The sequence below is a fragment of the Ceratotherium simum genome, chromosome 2, assembly GCF_057802395.1.
Source record: "Ceratotherium simum simum isolate JZ-2026a chromosome 2, ASM5780239v1, whole genome shotgun sequence".
Classification (NCBI taxonomy): domain Eukaryota; kingdom Metazoa; phylum Chordata; class Mammalia; order Perissodactyla; family Rhinocerotidae; genus Ceratotherium; species Ceratotherium simum.
Window position 1 is genome coordinate 92158577 of NC_141901.1, and position 16395 is coordinate 92174971.

Here is a 16395-nt window from a genome sequence, read left to right on the forward strand (position 1 = left end):
TGTTGAAAAGGAGTGGTAAGAGGGGACACACTTCTGTTATTCTTTATTTTAGCAGAAAAGCTTCTAGTTTCTCACCATTATGTATGATGTTAGAGAACCAATATATTTTGAAAAGAAAAACACCAATTTAAAAAATTCATACACCATACACATATTAAATGTAATACAAAGCTAAGGTAATTAAACTATGGTATCTGTACAAAAATAGAACCAGGAACCAAAATACAAAACCAGAAATATAATACAACTAGAAAATAATTTAGCATATACAATTAGGAGTTCCAAATCACTGAGAAAATAAAAGATAATTTAATAAATGCTGATGGCATAATTACTTTTTTAGAGAAAGAAAGTTAGATCTTTATCTCCAATTTTATTCCAAGTGAATTAAAAATTTAAATGGGAAACAAATTTAAACCAAAAGAACTACAAAACAGAAACTATGAGAAGAATATACTCATGAATATCGATCTTCAGAGTTGAGACAACATTTACAATGATAAAATTTTTAAAAATAAAGGTAAGAACTAGAAGATATGACTACACAAAAATGAAACTTCTGGAGGAAAAAAGGTAACACTATAAGGAATATAAAAATATATCTTCTTCTTTCAGTAATGTTGATAGAAGTAATTCAAACCAACCCTTCTAACTGAAAACAGCCAAAAAGTCCACACAAAATATTTTTAAACATCTAATTGAAGGTGTCAGAGAGCTAACAGGGCAGTAAAGAAATATGGGGTCAAGATCTGGGATAAAAAAGACCCAGAAAGCTGAGCCTAGCCTTGGAACAACTTTCCATCAACATTTTGAGAGTAGAAAAATAAATACTATATTCTAGTAAAAAAGATTGAGTGTGATTATTAAAAACTATGATATTTCAGCCAAAAATTTTTCTAGTGAGAGAAAATTTCCTGTGTGCATCTGAGTCAAGAACATGATCTAAATTCAGTTCCAAAGATTTCCTAAAATCCTAAGATTCCAAACAATCTGAGTTACTCGAGTAGAGAATCTATGAAAACTAATAGAATCTAATAGAAAATCAGATAGCCAGGCTTTGATTTGGGACAGTCATTTTTCCATAACAGAGTATAAGAAAGTGAAAAGAACAGAGACAATGGAAATGTATAAATCTAGGCTTGAATTCTGTTTCCAGAGGATGTGGGTAAGTTATCTCACCACCTTGCACCAAGATTTCCTCTTCTGTAAAATGGGGATAACACTACTTCCTCATGAGATTTTTTTTTTAGTATTACTTTACATAGGAAAGTGAAGTACCTTGTCAAGGCCTATTCATAGGGTTCAGTAAATGGCAATTACAGAAAAAAAGGACACATTTAGAAAATAAGCAAATATCAGGTAGAAATGAGTAGGAAAAAATGAGAACAACCCTTGTAGGGAGAAGAATATTGTCAAGAACTTTCCAATTGCAGCCACATTAAAAATAGCTATAATTAAAAAAAATTAGTGAGAAGAGTGGCATTATTTACATTTTTGCCAATTTCTTTAATAGAAAATCTAACCTCACATAGACAAATAGTTGGAAAAGGAAGGAGTATTTTAAGATGATTTTGGATATTCTTTGATACTATGCAAAAGCTTCTTGTTTCTTAAAGCCCTGTTGCAATACAGAATCTAAAAACCACATCAACAAACCTTTAATCTTCTATTACATTATAATCCATGGCTCCACTTTGCACTTTGAATGAACAGTTTACCAATATATGATTTTGTAATTTCAAGTATCGGTCATTTGGAAAATACTGGATCACTGAGTTATACATATCTTCCAAAACATGGTGACACATTTCATTACACCGTATCAACACCACCACCAATCTCATCAGAAAAGTCTTTAAATACTGAGAAGCATTCAAATTCACAGTGGCACATACACGTTTTCTAAAATTTAATTTTCACTCGAAACCTCAAATTTTACCATTTGCCACAAATACTGACAATTGTTGTCCCTGAAATAATTGGCTCATTTTGGTAAATTTTGAGGAAATTTCTGTCAAATATCCAAGCTTGAACTGTCTGTTCTTTGAAGCAAAAATAGTATTGCAGAGGGAAAAAAATGACAAGTTCAGCTTGAAACTCAAACACCAGCACAAGCGCTTTTCCTTGAGACAACCATCATCCTTGGGGTACAGCAGGAGTCCTATATGCATAGCTCTCATTTCTTCACGTAGAATGTGACAAGGTTTGTACTTAGAGGTGAAGATTTATTAAGATAAATAATTATTCCTCCTTCATTCAGAACATTCTTAGGAGAAACTGATGGTGTTTTGACTCTGCAAGTGAGTGGCAGTGAAGAAGACAGTGACTATATTACAGTTTGAAGTCACTGCTTTGATTTGTGCTCAGGCACCACCAATTTAACTCACTATTGCTTTTTTTTACCATCAGTACAAATGTCAACAGACTGAAAAAGACATATAATGTTCACGTGTTATTAAGAAAATAATTTTGACCTTGCAGGCCACCACCCCTCCCAAAGGTCCATGGACCACAGTTTGAGAGCTGCTGGTCTAGAAGGAGTAGTCACAGATGAATGGACATGGGGCTTTGAAGCGCTAGAGCAGAGCCTACACATATCCAACCTCTCCACCAAACACAGAGTGACACTGGACTGTGACATGAGCAAGAAAGAAACTTTTATTGTTTAAGCCACTCGATGTTGAGGTTGTCTATTGCAACAGTTAGCCTCTCTGAATACAGAAATTGATACTTTGAAGTTGGGTGCTACCATGACAAAAACTGAAATAAGGGGCATTAAGCTAATGCTATGTGTTTGGGCCATAGATGGCATGGAGGCAGAAGCTATGAGGCTGGAAAGCCCTATTCTGCCTTTTCAAATATTTGGTAAAACTACAACCAGTGATGACTTGGAAAGCAGGCACCTGCTCACATAGCCTATAGCTCTAGCAGAAGTAACGAGAAAGAATCAACATGACCATATGTGTTGGATGCTATTGCTGTTTTCAGCTGAATATTATGAAAAAGAGATGAGCTTAAACACGAATTGGCAGGTTTGTTAGCAGAAATGATAGGGAAAAGAAAGTCCATAAATTTGAGGCCTTGAGGGAATGCTAAAGACAACTATTTCTGGGCTCCAAACAAATAGACAAAAATGTTTGTCTCTGAGAGTCAGAGGTCTACTAAGTCTTTATAGCAAGGATCACATTCAGGATATAGCTTCCTCAGCCATGTACAATGGCCTTGATGTCTCTATCATTAAGCAGAGAGAGACTGGCACGTACAGGAAAGAACTTTGGGCGTAGTAGTTGATTAGAGCTGACATAGAGTTTACTAGAATCAAATAGATCAAAAGTCTACTAAGTTTTCAAGGAAATTTTATGGCCAAAGAAACCAGGAGTCTGAAATTATTTCGTATTTAAAATAACTCTCTGACCACAATACTTCATATGCCAGAAGCAAGCTGTGAATACTGGGCAGCTTCCAAGGTAGGCATATCCCTAATGCTCACATCCTATCTGGCAATGGAGGCTAACGGAGAACGAAGAACTTCCCAAAGCCTGGAGCCAGGGGACTTGGGGAAAAAAACGGATGAGTGTGCTCTTCTCAGACAGTAGAAGTGAAGTCTAATTAAGGAACATCCCTCCCACCCCTTCCACAGTAGGAGTCTTCACATCCTGCCTAGTCATATTTCATAATTGTTATGGGCCAGTGTCTTCCATTATTTTTCTAATTTAAAAGTGAGTTTCTATTATGTTTTTCTGATTATGCTCCATCACTGTATATTACTGTTATATATGAGGTTGTGGATTACTTTTCCTTTTATTAGTTCTTAGGCTGCTGGCCCATAGGAAATGACATCTAGTTCCCACGAAGACTGCCTTTCACCCAAGTACTGTCCCTATGCTTTGACCTGGATCCAGTGACTAAAAGGGATTTGGGGCTATCTTTTTGGAGGAGGAATGAATATGTCCCATGTGTGGGAAAAAGAGTGCAATAGAAATGTGATGTTCTGAAGAGTGGACTGTAACAGATACTGCCAGTGTTTACCAATTTCCATGTTGTCCCCTTCTTCCTGAGCAAAGTCAGACAGAGCACAATTTTCATACCCCTTTGGCACGGCCCTGTGACTTATTTTTAGACAATGCAATGTGAGTGAAAGTGATTGTGCCAATTTCTGAGTACATAAATACTTCATTCTCTTTCCTCATCTGTTGGCTCATGGAGAAAATTCCAAAAATCTAGAGGAAGTAGATGCAAAAAATAGAAGGAGCCTGGATCCCTGAATGACTACTCGTGTAGAGTGCATTCTATTGATCTACATCGCACTTGAAAAAGAATGTGAAATAAACCTTGTATTATAATTATCTGCTGAGATTTGGGGATTTGTTGTTGTTGTTATAGCAGCCACCCTGACCATAAGGGCTGAGATGTTGAGTTCTGCAGACAAAATCATTTCCTCCCCGTGTAGACTCAAGCCCCACAAGCTCTCAGAGTGTCTCTGATTTTTGACTCTAACACACACTTCAGCTCACAAAGACTTTTACACTATACATGATCTTTGTTGCTAATATGTTCTTCTTACAAATAACACTCCTAAGATAATTCTGACCTTTTTTTTTGAACTGGAGAGTCAATAACTACTGATTGGGAACCTATTATGTGCCAGATATTGTAGTAGGTACTACCGATACAATGGTAAGCAAATCAGATGTGATCCCTCCCCTCATATAAATGATATGCTTGCTTTTGCTGACTTATCTGCATTTGACTTATCGCCTCATGATTCGTGTTAGATGCTATCCTAGTCCTGCCTAGAGCTGAACTCTAATCTCTAGCTGCTGCCACCCATATTCCAACGTAATTGGGACACCCATTCAACTATCATAGCTGTGAGTAAATTGTATTATAAAAAGAGGGCATTAACAACCAACCTGGCCACGAGACAATTACTGGCTATGTTACTGATTAGAAATTGAATTTCTTTGTCATGTAGCTTGGGATAAATAGATGTTGGATTAAAAATGCAAATACAATATGGAAATTAAATCCTTCTCAAAGAACAGTGAATAACCTTGACTTCCAACATTTAAATATTATCTGGTGATTTAAAGTTAGGCACAAGTTCTGACAGAATTTCTTCTGGAACATATGTTCCTCTCACTTTCTTGCAGTATATTCTGAACAAGGAAGTTTCACAGGGTGTGAAGAAATAGTTCATTATGGAACAATTCTTCATCTACTCTCAATGCCCGTACTCTGGCCTATCCCTTGCCATTTTGAATGTCCCTTCCACTTTGAAATACAGACCATTTCATTTCTCTGAAGATCTGGTAAGGCTAACATTTTTGACAACATATCCATAAGGTAGAACCCAACTAAACTGGTCATTCATTAGCAATGTGGAGTATTTTAAGTGAAATTTATTTTCAATTGGTCTTTCTAGGCTTCTGATTGTTATTTTCTCTCATCATGAAGTCCATGAATGCATCAAGTCATCAAGCCTTTAGCTCTCTACATTATAACAATGATAACTTTAAGTAAAAGATTGCTGAATTAATTGAGGAAGCAAACACATAGGACTTGAAGGCTTTGCTACGCTATTTTACAGAGTATTTTTACTTTACTACACATTTAATTATGAGGATACTATTATGGATTTATATACAGTACAGTACTACTAAAGATTTTTATTTTAACAGAGAATAATTGATCTAGTAATTATTTTAGATTGTAAGTACAAAAGTTAGGTTATTTTTTTTTTTACAATAACCAAAAGGACTTGGATTTTACTAAGAAAAATTGTAGGTATCTAAAATTGACATTAAATTTTATTTACTGCATTATGATTGCAACTTTGAAGGTTATTTTACATATACACAATGTTTATTGAAAATTTCTTAAAGATAGATATTAAGAATTGTACATTTTTTGTATACCTTGCAATGCTAGCACAGCACTGCTCTCCTAGATGACACTTGAGAAATATTTATTGAATTCCTTTGATAATCACATTGAAATACTTTCTTGTCTTTTAAATTATAGTAACTTAATAGTTTCATTAATAGGAATACATAATCGGTGATTAAATCTCATCCTCTGACCAGCCCCCAGGCAGCTAAAATCCTTGTCTTCCCTGTGATGAGAGCATGAAGCTGGGTGGGATGTTAGGAAATGATTGCTTCCTGGTCGCTGGGAGTTTTCTCAATTCAGTGTGTGGTTATAACAGGATAAATTTTCTTTACAATTACACTATTTTTACTAAAACAGTGATTTTCATTAACCTCATAATAACATGAACCTGCATTTCATACAATTGAATTTTTTGTACCCGTCCCCCCGAAATTTCTTGCTTCATTCACATATGTATATGCATATATATAAAATTGTATGTAAATTTATACTCTCTCATCTTGTTCCAAGAATGTGTTTAGCTTAAAATAAAATCCACTTACAGTGGTTTAAATAAATAAAGGCTTGTTTTTCCTCATGTTATTAGAATTCTGAAAGTAGGAACCTATTGGCATTGACGTAATAGCTCAACAAAGTCAGTTCCTTGTTCTCTGTTATTATTTTGGTCTTTTTCCTCAAGACGGCTACTGTAGAGTTCTTTCCATGTGATAAGAAGGAAGAAGGAACAGTACTAGTAGCCCTTGCTTCTTGTACTAGGAAAGCAAGACAATTTCAAGAACCCCCGGTGATCTTCTGCTAGTTTCGCCGATAAGAACTATTGTTTCAGGCCAACCCTAGCTGTAAGTGAGGCTGAGAAAATAAGAAATTATTTTTTAGCCCCTCTAAATCCAAGTGGCAAGAGAGAAGGGAACCAAGGATGTTTGCTACAAAAGTGTTTATAAGTTCCTTATAAAAGGTATTAAATTGTTGATAAAATCTAACAAACAATTTTTTTTTTTTTTTTTTTTTTGCTGAGGAGGACCAGCCCTGAGCTAACATCCAAGGCCAATCCTCCTCTTTTTTTTTTGCTGAGGAAGACTGGCCCTGGGCTAACATCCATGCTCATCTTCCTCTACTTTTATGGGACGCTGCCACAGCATGGCTCAACAAGCAGTGCGTTGGTGTGCGCCCGAGATCCGAACCGGTGAACCCCGGGCCGCCGCAGCGGAGCGTGCGCACTTAACCGCCTGCACCACTGGGCCGGCCCCATCTAACAAATGATTTTAAAGCAGGAGGAGTAATTACATGGATCTACAGTCCAGCATATTTATATTTAATCTGAATATTTTATGCCAAACATTTGGCTAAAAGTAAGGAAAAGTAGAAGAAAACTACCCCAGGCTCTTGCAAAAACACAAATACAGTATACCTAAGCTAGTTTTACCCACCCAGTGGGATACATTGTGGAGATGTCTATACGTTACACTGAGACACAGTTCACATAACCCATGTCTAGTTTCCAAATTTGTGGCAAATTGTTTCTAGTCATTCAAGTAATTAGAGTTGTCTGGTGTTATTAGGAATTCCACTCATTGCCACAGTAAGTAGATTAGTTGCATTTTACAAATGAGATAGATCACACAAGTTGTTAAATTTCTGTATCCCTCAGTCGCAGAGAAGTTAATAGGAGAACAAAGATAAGTAATCAGTGCCAAGTAAGGAAACATGAACGAAGACAATGAAAGTTGCCTACGGGTGATTTAAATTGCTCCTGTTCGTTCCCGCACAAAAGAACACAGCCCAAATTGGTGTTTGCTCAGTGATAGCAATGTGCCACAGCCGACAGGACAAACGAGAGTTTTATCTGCCTACAGCACTGATAGGTAAAAATGAACATTCCCTAGCTGATTTGCATTCAGCTTTAATGACATAAAAAAGAGTGATACACAGCTATCACATACTCCAGGGGTGTATTCCAATTGTATTTAATATTGCTTGAATTATGTTGACAATGGGATTGGGTTGGGAAATCGTTTGTTATAATGAACAGTTTATTATTATGCTTCTGGGTGTTTGTCTCAACAATGAAGTTCTCTGAAAAGAGGACCTATGTCTGTTATGCTCATTTTACCTTGGTGTCCCTCGCATCTGCCACAAATGAGTAACAGATGCTCTTGGTAATGTAAGTAAACCAATAAAATTTTCCAAAGATGAATTTGTGTATATATACAAGGTATCTATGGATACATCTTAATAGGAAATAAAAAGTGAACCAATTTGTCAAGAAGAGAGCTATTAGATGTATGATTAGATGAATGTTTCCAATTGCTGAAACATTACGAATAATAATAGTGTTCTCACAATCATATGTTAGATAAATATTCTTATATTTTTCTCATTCATCCTTACTGTTTTCCAGGCTTTAATGAAAATTTATAATTGCTTTCTATCATCCCTTCCTCTGGGGTATATATTTTTTCTGCCATTTATCCCGTAAGTGTAACTTAATGACCCTAGGAAGACATCTTTCCAGAATAATTCCTCTTCTCTAGCTTCCTCTCGTAAGTCAATTATTGTGTTTTCTGGAATTCCACCACCTCAGAAATTATCAAAATACTTACATTTGCCAAATCTAGAAACATGTTGCTTTGCTCAACATTTGGAAATACACTTTCACTTAAGCAGTAAATAACTCAAAACAATGGGGCCCGCTACGTGCTAGTCAATGTGCTAGGGGCTGGGAACACAACAGTGAACAAGACACACTCCCTGACCTCACCAATTGTACATACAAGCAAAAATGGCGGCAAACATAAGACAGTGTTGTCAATATTAACAAGGATGCAATACATGTGAGAGACAACTCGCTCAAACTGGAAGATGATGTTTGGGTTGAAAACTGAAGGACGAGTGAAAGTTCATCAAGTGAAGATGGTGAGGGCAGGTAAGAGGAATTAGTATATGGAAAGGAAGAGGAAGGAAGGGAAACTAGTATGTGGAAAAGCCAAGAAATGAGAAAGAATATGCCAAATTAGAGAACATGAAATTGTTTAATGTAACGAGAGCTCATAGTGTGAAGAGCGAAAAGATGAGCCTCGGCTTCAGCACTTACTTGCTCTGTGGTCTTGGGCAAATTACTTGACTTGGGTAAGTTATTTAAACCCCTGAGCCTCAGTTTCCTTGTTTGTGTAGTACAGATAATGATATCTTCAATATAGAGTTTTTGTAAAAATGACTACATGTGTGTGCACATATATTTAATTTACAAAATGAAATTAAAAACATTAGAAATGTTTTAGGTGATTTACCTTACCTGGTGTAAAATACACAAACTAATTTAAGAAAAGAGTTCCTCACACCAACATCTTAAAATTCCTGACATGTTCCTTCAACATTATGGGCATTCGTTTAAGTCAAAAGGAAGCTTCTATGTCAGTAACAAGAGTTTCAGAATCAACCGAATCTTCTCATTTAGAATATTTCATAACAGCTTATTTTCAAACCAGGCTGTGACCATTTTCTAGTAATTAAACCCTGTATATTAAAGCACATAGCTAAATGTCCAATAACCTAATTCTGAAACTTCTCACAAATGATTTACATGTATTTAAATATTTTCTAGGTATTAGAATATTAACTCCAACAAAACAATACAGAAAATTATATAAAATATAATTGTTATTGATTGGTAGAAAGCATGAATGATGATTTTTTTTTCAAAGAAAAAGTTTGATAAAAGTTTGAGGTAGTCACTTTAGCATTTAAATTCTTAAAAATCTCTAGTATACCATTTTATTGCAGAAAACACAGGTTTGGTATATTAGTTAAATTGCAGTTTGCTGAAATACATTTATTTACTTTTAATGTAATATAGGTCAATAACATTAGAGCACAATAGGAATTATTCAAAGACATCATTAAAATGTAGGTGACACAGGAAAGCAAAGGAAAAATCAAAAAGGAAAATGTAGTCAATCCTCATTATTTGGAGATTCCAAATTTATAAGTTGTTTTTTCTCGAAAATTTATTTGTAACCCCCAAACCAATATTTGTGGCACTTTTGTGGTCATTAGTGGACATGTACATGCACAGAGTGGCAAAAAATTTGAGTTGCTCAAATGTGCTCAAAATGTGCACATTTCCAGCTGAGGGTGAACAAGGCGATGCTTTGCCTTCTTGTTTCATGTCTCATACTTCAAATAAATGTCCTTTTTGTGGTCTTTCATGTCACATTTTTGCATATTTGTACTTTTTGTTGGTGATTTTCCTCTTTGAAATGTCCCCTAAGAATAGTGCTGAAGTGCTGCCTAGTGTTCCTAAGCACAAGAAGGCTGCCAGGCCCCTTGCAGAGAAAATGTGTTAGATAAGCTTCACTCAGGCATGATTTCTAGTGCTTTTGGCTATGAGTTCAATGTTGATAAGTAAATAGCATATATTGAATAAGTTCCTTTAAACAGAACACACATAAAATAAGGTTATGTATTGATCGGCTAATAAAACCGTCGAGACCAGAGGCTCACAGGAACCTAAACCTGTCTTTCCCCTAGGAGCAATCGTTCAGTGTTCACTAATTCAGTGTTCACAGAAACTTTATAAGAACATAACTACCATGAATAATGAAAATCAGCTGTCCTGACATATTTTACCTCATATAATTTAAAAATTACTACAAATCTAAATTAAGGTAAATACTGTGAAAGGCAAATGACACCCTAAAAAAAATATATTTGCAGTACTTAGGACAGTAAAGGGTTAGTGTCAATATATGAAAAAAACAAATGGATAGAAAAAATGTAAAAATAAAATATATTAAGAGCCAAATGACTTTAATTTTGCTTTTGTTAAAATCATTAGTCACAAATTTCAAAAGTATTAACGAGAAACTTGAAGTAAAAAGCTGTTGATATAAGTGTCTTGAGAATAAAAGCACTAGGTTATTCATGACCTTTCACTGGAAAAAAATTTAGCAAATATTTATGTATATCTGCCATAACATTTTAATTAAATTTATACCCATTCTGTATCTTTTCATCATAAAGTCAAATTTCTTGCCTAACTGTATTTAATAAGAGCAATGATCTTTTCTATAAATAGTCACATTTAATAAAAAATTCAAGAATTTTCAATGTGTAATTCTGAGCCTGAAGATGTTTGCTTTAGAAAACTATATTTGTTAAAATATTCTGTATATAAAACTGTGTTTTTCCTTAAATTTGTGAAATATTTTTGCCTTGGAGGTTGAATATACTCATCAGTCTTGTAACAGTTAAACCACAATGTGTTATAATTAATTAAACCAGTGTATAAGAAATGTGTTTTCATGTTGGATTAGGAACATTTTTTAAAACATCATCTCTTAAAAATGTTCTATATAAAAAATTAAACATGCCCCTAATCTAATTACATTAAAATGCAACAAAAAACTTGTTCATTCTTCCACAATGGCAAATGTGCAATGAACAACAAAGAGGCAATTTACTAAAGCAGTTCAAACAGCCAATAAGCACGTGAAAAAAAAATCAGGATCTCTAGTAATCATAGAAATGGAAAACAACAATGAGTTATGAATTTCAGGCTATCAGATTGAAAAAGATTTAAAAAGAAGGAAGGGAAGAGTAGGGAAGAAAGGAAAGAGAGGAGATAGAACACAATGACAGTCTTGTCATCACTGAAAATGGGACCACCTGGAATCATATACTTCCTGATATGGTACACAGCATCCCCAACAAAGTATTCTTGCCAAAGGAAAAAAAAAAAAACCTGAACCTAAATCTCATCAGTCCTTTAGATCTAACCACCAGTTTATGGAAAAAAAAGTAGGAAAAAAAGAACAGGTTACACACCACCACAACTGACGAGTCAAATCTAGACCATGGAAAATTTTTAAGGAAAAAGGATCCTATTTCTTCAAAACATAAACTGCAAGAAAAACAGAAAATCATTACAGAGTTCAACTTTTACCTGTTAGAGATACTCACAAGCATTTATGGGTAAAATGATATATTATCTGGATTCTCTTTAAAATATTATAGTGAACATAAACATCAGCATAGACGAAACAAGAGTAGTACAGTGATGATCACTGTCAAAGCTGGCTGCTGGGATACACTGGGGTCCATTTTAGAATTTGTTTTCCACCTTATTTGTGTAGATGAAAAAATTGTAGAAAATAATTCTAAATGTAGCTTGTAAAATGCTAGTTGCACAAGTTCTCTCATTTCTAGGCATTATTCTATATAAACAGTGGGCGAGAATGTCCAGTGTTTATTGTAACATTGGATAAGTAAAGAAAAAAGGAACAACCTGAATATCCAAAAATGGAGTATTGGTTAAATAAAATACATATATATCACCCATTAGAAATCACAACTTACAAGAACAATTACTCATGTTGGCTAAAAACAGGGCTTTGAAGTGAAGTAGACAGGGTCAAATCACATCCATGCCACCTACCAGCTGGGCACCATTGTATGTGTTACTTAATCCATGTAAGCCTCAACCTCTTCAGTCACAAAATGGTAATTATGATAGCACTCAGACTAATGAGATAGTTTAGGATCAAGTGTTATCAATGTTTATTTCTGAGTGGCGGGATCATGGCTGATTTTTCCTATCTTCCTTACAGTTTTAGTTTTGTCTACTATTTCTCTGTCTCTGTCTCTGACACTTTCTCTGTATGTATATACATAAAAAAATTAAAATAGACTCATAAATTTATCTAACCTTTTGATTTCATACAGTAAAATTTTTTCTTCAGCTAAGATTGGAATAAAAATTAATATACAGAATCATTTTCTACTATTGTTCTAATTAATCACTTTTATGAATATGTAGAAGTGGGTTAGATTTAAATAACCAGAGGACAAACATCATGCTATCTGGCTGAATGTACAGAACAGAAGCAACAAACTAAGAATTTTAATAAAGCAAGGTTGACCCAAGGTCAAATTGTGAAGTCCACAGTCTCCCTTCACTTCCCTTCTCTGTTTTTACAGACTAGTGTTTTCCCATCACAGCTAAAAAGCCTAATGTTTTCATGCTGCCTCTGCTAATCATCAAATATCTCATATTCTGGAAATTTTTCCTATGAAGAAATACAGATTTTATTAGTATGTTGTATTAGACTACATGCACATGTTTTCTGTTAAATTTTATCATTTTCTGCTATCTAAAGTTAAAGATGTATATGGCAACTTAGAGAAAATCCCAGTTCTTATTTTAAAGCTATTTAGGTAAAATATTTGGTAGGATATATGATCTCTGAGGATGGGGTTCTTACATGTCTTGTTCACTTCCGTATCTCCATCACCCAGCAAAATGTCCAACATACTGAAGGCACTTAACAAACACATTGAATTTCTTGAAGAAGCTGAAAAGAAACTAAGCTAGGTACTGCATATGGCAAGGTGACTGGTCTGTAAATTTTTTAAAAAGTATTTTATTGAGGTCATATTGGCTTATCACACATTGTGTAAATTTCAGGTGTACATTATTTTATTTCAGTTTCTGTGGACTGCATCGTGCTCATCACCAAAGTCTAGTTTTTATTCGTCACCATACATATGTGCTCCTTTACCCCTTTCTCCCTCCCCTCACCCAGTTCCCCTCTGGTACACACCAATCTGTTCTCCTTATCTACATGTTTTTTTGTTTGTTTATCTTCCACATATGTGTGAAATCATACAGTATTTGTCTTTCTCTGACTTATTTTGCTTAGCATAACACCCTCAAGGTCCATCCATGTTGTCACAAATGGGATGATTTTGACTTTTTTATGGCTGAGTAGTATTCCGTTGTGTGTGTGTGTGTGTGTGTATATATATATATATATATATATATACACACACATACCACATCCTCTTTACCCATTCATTCATTGACGGGCACTTAGGTTGCTTCCACATCTCGCCTATTGTGAATAATGCTGCAATGAACACAGGGGTGCACATATCTTTTTGAATTATTGATTGCATATTCTTTGGATAAATACCCAGTAGTGGAATAGCTGGATCATATGGTATTTCTATTTTTAATATTTTGACAAATCTCCAAACTGTTTTCCACAGTGGCTGTACCTGTGATATTTTTTATTAAGTTATTTTAAGGTGTTGTGGGACACTGCCCGGAAGAGCAGGACTCTACCTGAGTGCCTGGCAGCACGTTCGCATCACGTGACCGCCTCCATCCAGCCAATGGGTGAGTGCAGCTGAGAATTTCAAATGAGGTCTCAGAAGGTACAAGCGACAAGCCACAGTTCTGGGGGGTGAGGGACAGGCCAGCAGCCTCATGGAGCCTTTGAATGTGAGAAGGAGGGCTGCGGCAGAGGTGATGGTCAAAGAAAGGTGCCTTAGAAAGTCCTTTGGTTAGCCTTGAAGACATAAAGAAACGAAAGAGAAAAGGAATAAAAATTTGACAAAGATTGGCAAATGCCAAATCATATGAAGCTGTGCCATGCCAAAAAATCACCAACATTTCTATGCTGTTGAAAAATTACCTGGACTACTATAGAATGTTAGTTTTTGATTTGGAAAAATCCAAAGTGAGAGAAGCCCAAGAGAAAAGAATGTTACTACCTTGCATATCAGCTACTTACTTTGAAAGAAAAATGCATTTCAGAACAAAGAGGAAAACCTTTTCAAAACCAGTAAGTATGTCCCTTTGGAACGGACTTCAATAGCAATGACGATTCCAAGGACTTATTTGTGAAGGGTTTACCTCAAGTTCCTCTTCAGAAAGTTGACCTTCCAGAACAAGGAGAATCATTACAAATAGAAGAGCAATATCTGCTATTCCTCAAGACAGATTTGATTTTGAAACTCTAGTTCAGGTGAACATAATCTACCGACAATGTCTTTCATAGAACTCTATCTGTCCATCCATCGAAGTTTAAGGAAAAGTTTTAACGATCTTGGTAAATTTGATACCTTGGACAACTTTGAAATGAGTCATCTGTCAGGAAATCATTTGAATTGGAAAGAATTAAATTTGCAGACCCTCTAGTAAATATATACATACTGAAAATGTAGAACAAAATGTTCGTCAATGGAACAAGGACAAAATTAACTTATTACCAAGGCCAATTCCCCTAGAAAGAATTACTAACACAGAAGAAGTCATTTTCAAGCCTAAATTTGAACAAACTAAAACTAAGCTTAGAGATTCACAAGGAAGAAAAAGAGAAGAGAAAAGGAAAGCTAACAGGAGAAAATCAAAATGCCTATCAAGATACAGAGAGAGAAAAAAGAAAATTAAAAAAATAATTATTTCTAAAAAATATTTGGATGACTCAGTTCTAGTAACTCTTACAATTTTAATTTGGTGTTATATTACTCCTTTCTGACAAAAGAAAATGAGAAATGATTCTAACAGAGAAAAAGTAACAATGAGTCTGAAATGAGCATTAGTGAATTAAGTCCAGGAAATGATTGCAATGGCTTTTATTTGCCTTCTAAAACACTCGCTAGCGCATTCCAAATCTCACGAATAAATGAGATGGGAGCCCAAACACCAGGCCTCCATCTAAAAGAGCACTCTACACACCAATGAAAAATAGACTGAGGATTCTAAACCAACACAAACTCTTATCAGTGCCCTTCAGTCACCTCATCTTATTCTGAAGGATATCACCAATGTCTATTTGTCTCCTGCAGTGAAAATCAGAAAATTAAATCTTTTTCCAGAAAAGAATAAAGAAAGCCCACCAATGACCTTCCCTACGAGTAGATGTACAGTCAGCATGAACTATAAGTCCCTAACTCACTTTGAAATTAAAAAGAGGGGAACTTTTTAGATTTGTGTTTCTTGAAACCTCCTATTTTCCAACAATAAAAAGAAAACAAAACTCTTAAAAATATTAACCAAGTAAAATGACGCTTTTGCTGGATGGATGTTGTTGTAATTTGTCCTACACCTCTCCCCTTCCTTTGCTCAAAGAGAGAACCTGTAAGACAGTACATGAGTGGATCAAACTGCCATGAATTCTGTAGATCACTTCAAAACTATAGTGGAAAGATGATGTTTTATCTTAAGCCTTTAATAAATGTAGGCTAATTTTTTTCTTTTGAATATAAATAGCTGGACTTGAGAACTATAATAGTATAGATTTCTTATACTGCCTAAGACTTTAATTATAGCCAAAATGTATATTATACTTACTTTATTAGAAATCAATAAGATGTTTTAATTATCATGTTTCGGCATCTTCGTTTTTTGTAAGTGAGACATATGGGAGTGAATGATTTTTCTTTTTTTTTTGGTGAGGAAGGTCAGCCCTAAGCTAACCTCTGTTGCCAATCCTCCTCTTTTTGCTGTGGAAGACTGGCCCTGGGCTAACACCTGTGCCCATCTTCCTCCACTTTATACGTGGGATGCTGCCGCAGCATGGCATGATAAGCGGTGCATAGGTCTGCTCCTGGTTCTGGGCCTGCGAATCCTGGGCCACTGAAGAGGAGTGCGCAAACTTAACCACTATGCCACCAGGCTGGCCCCAAGAGTGAATGATTTTTGAAGATAGATGGAGGAGC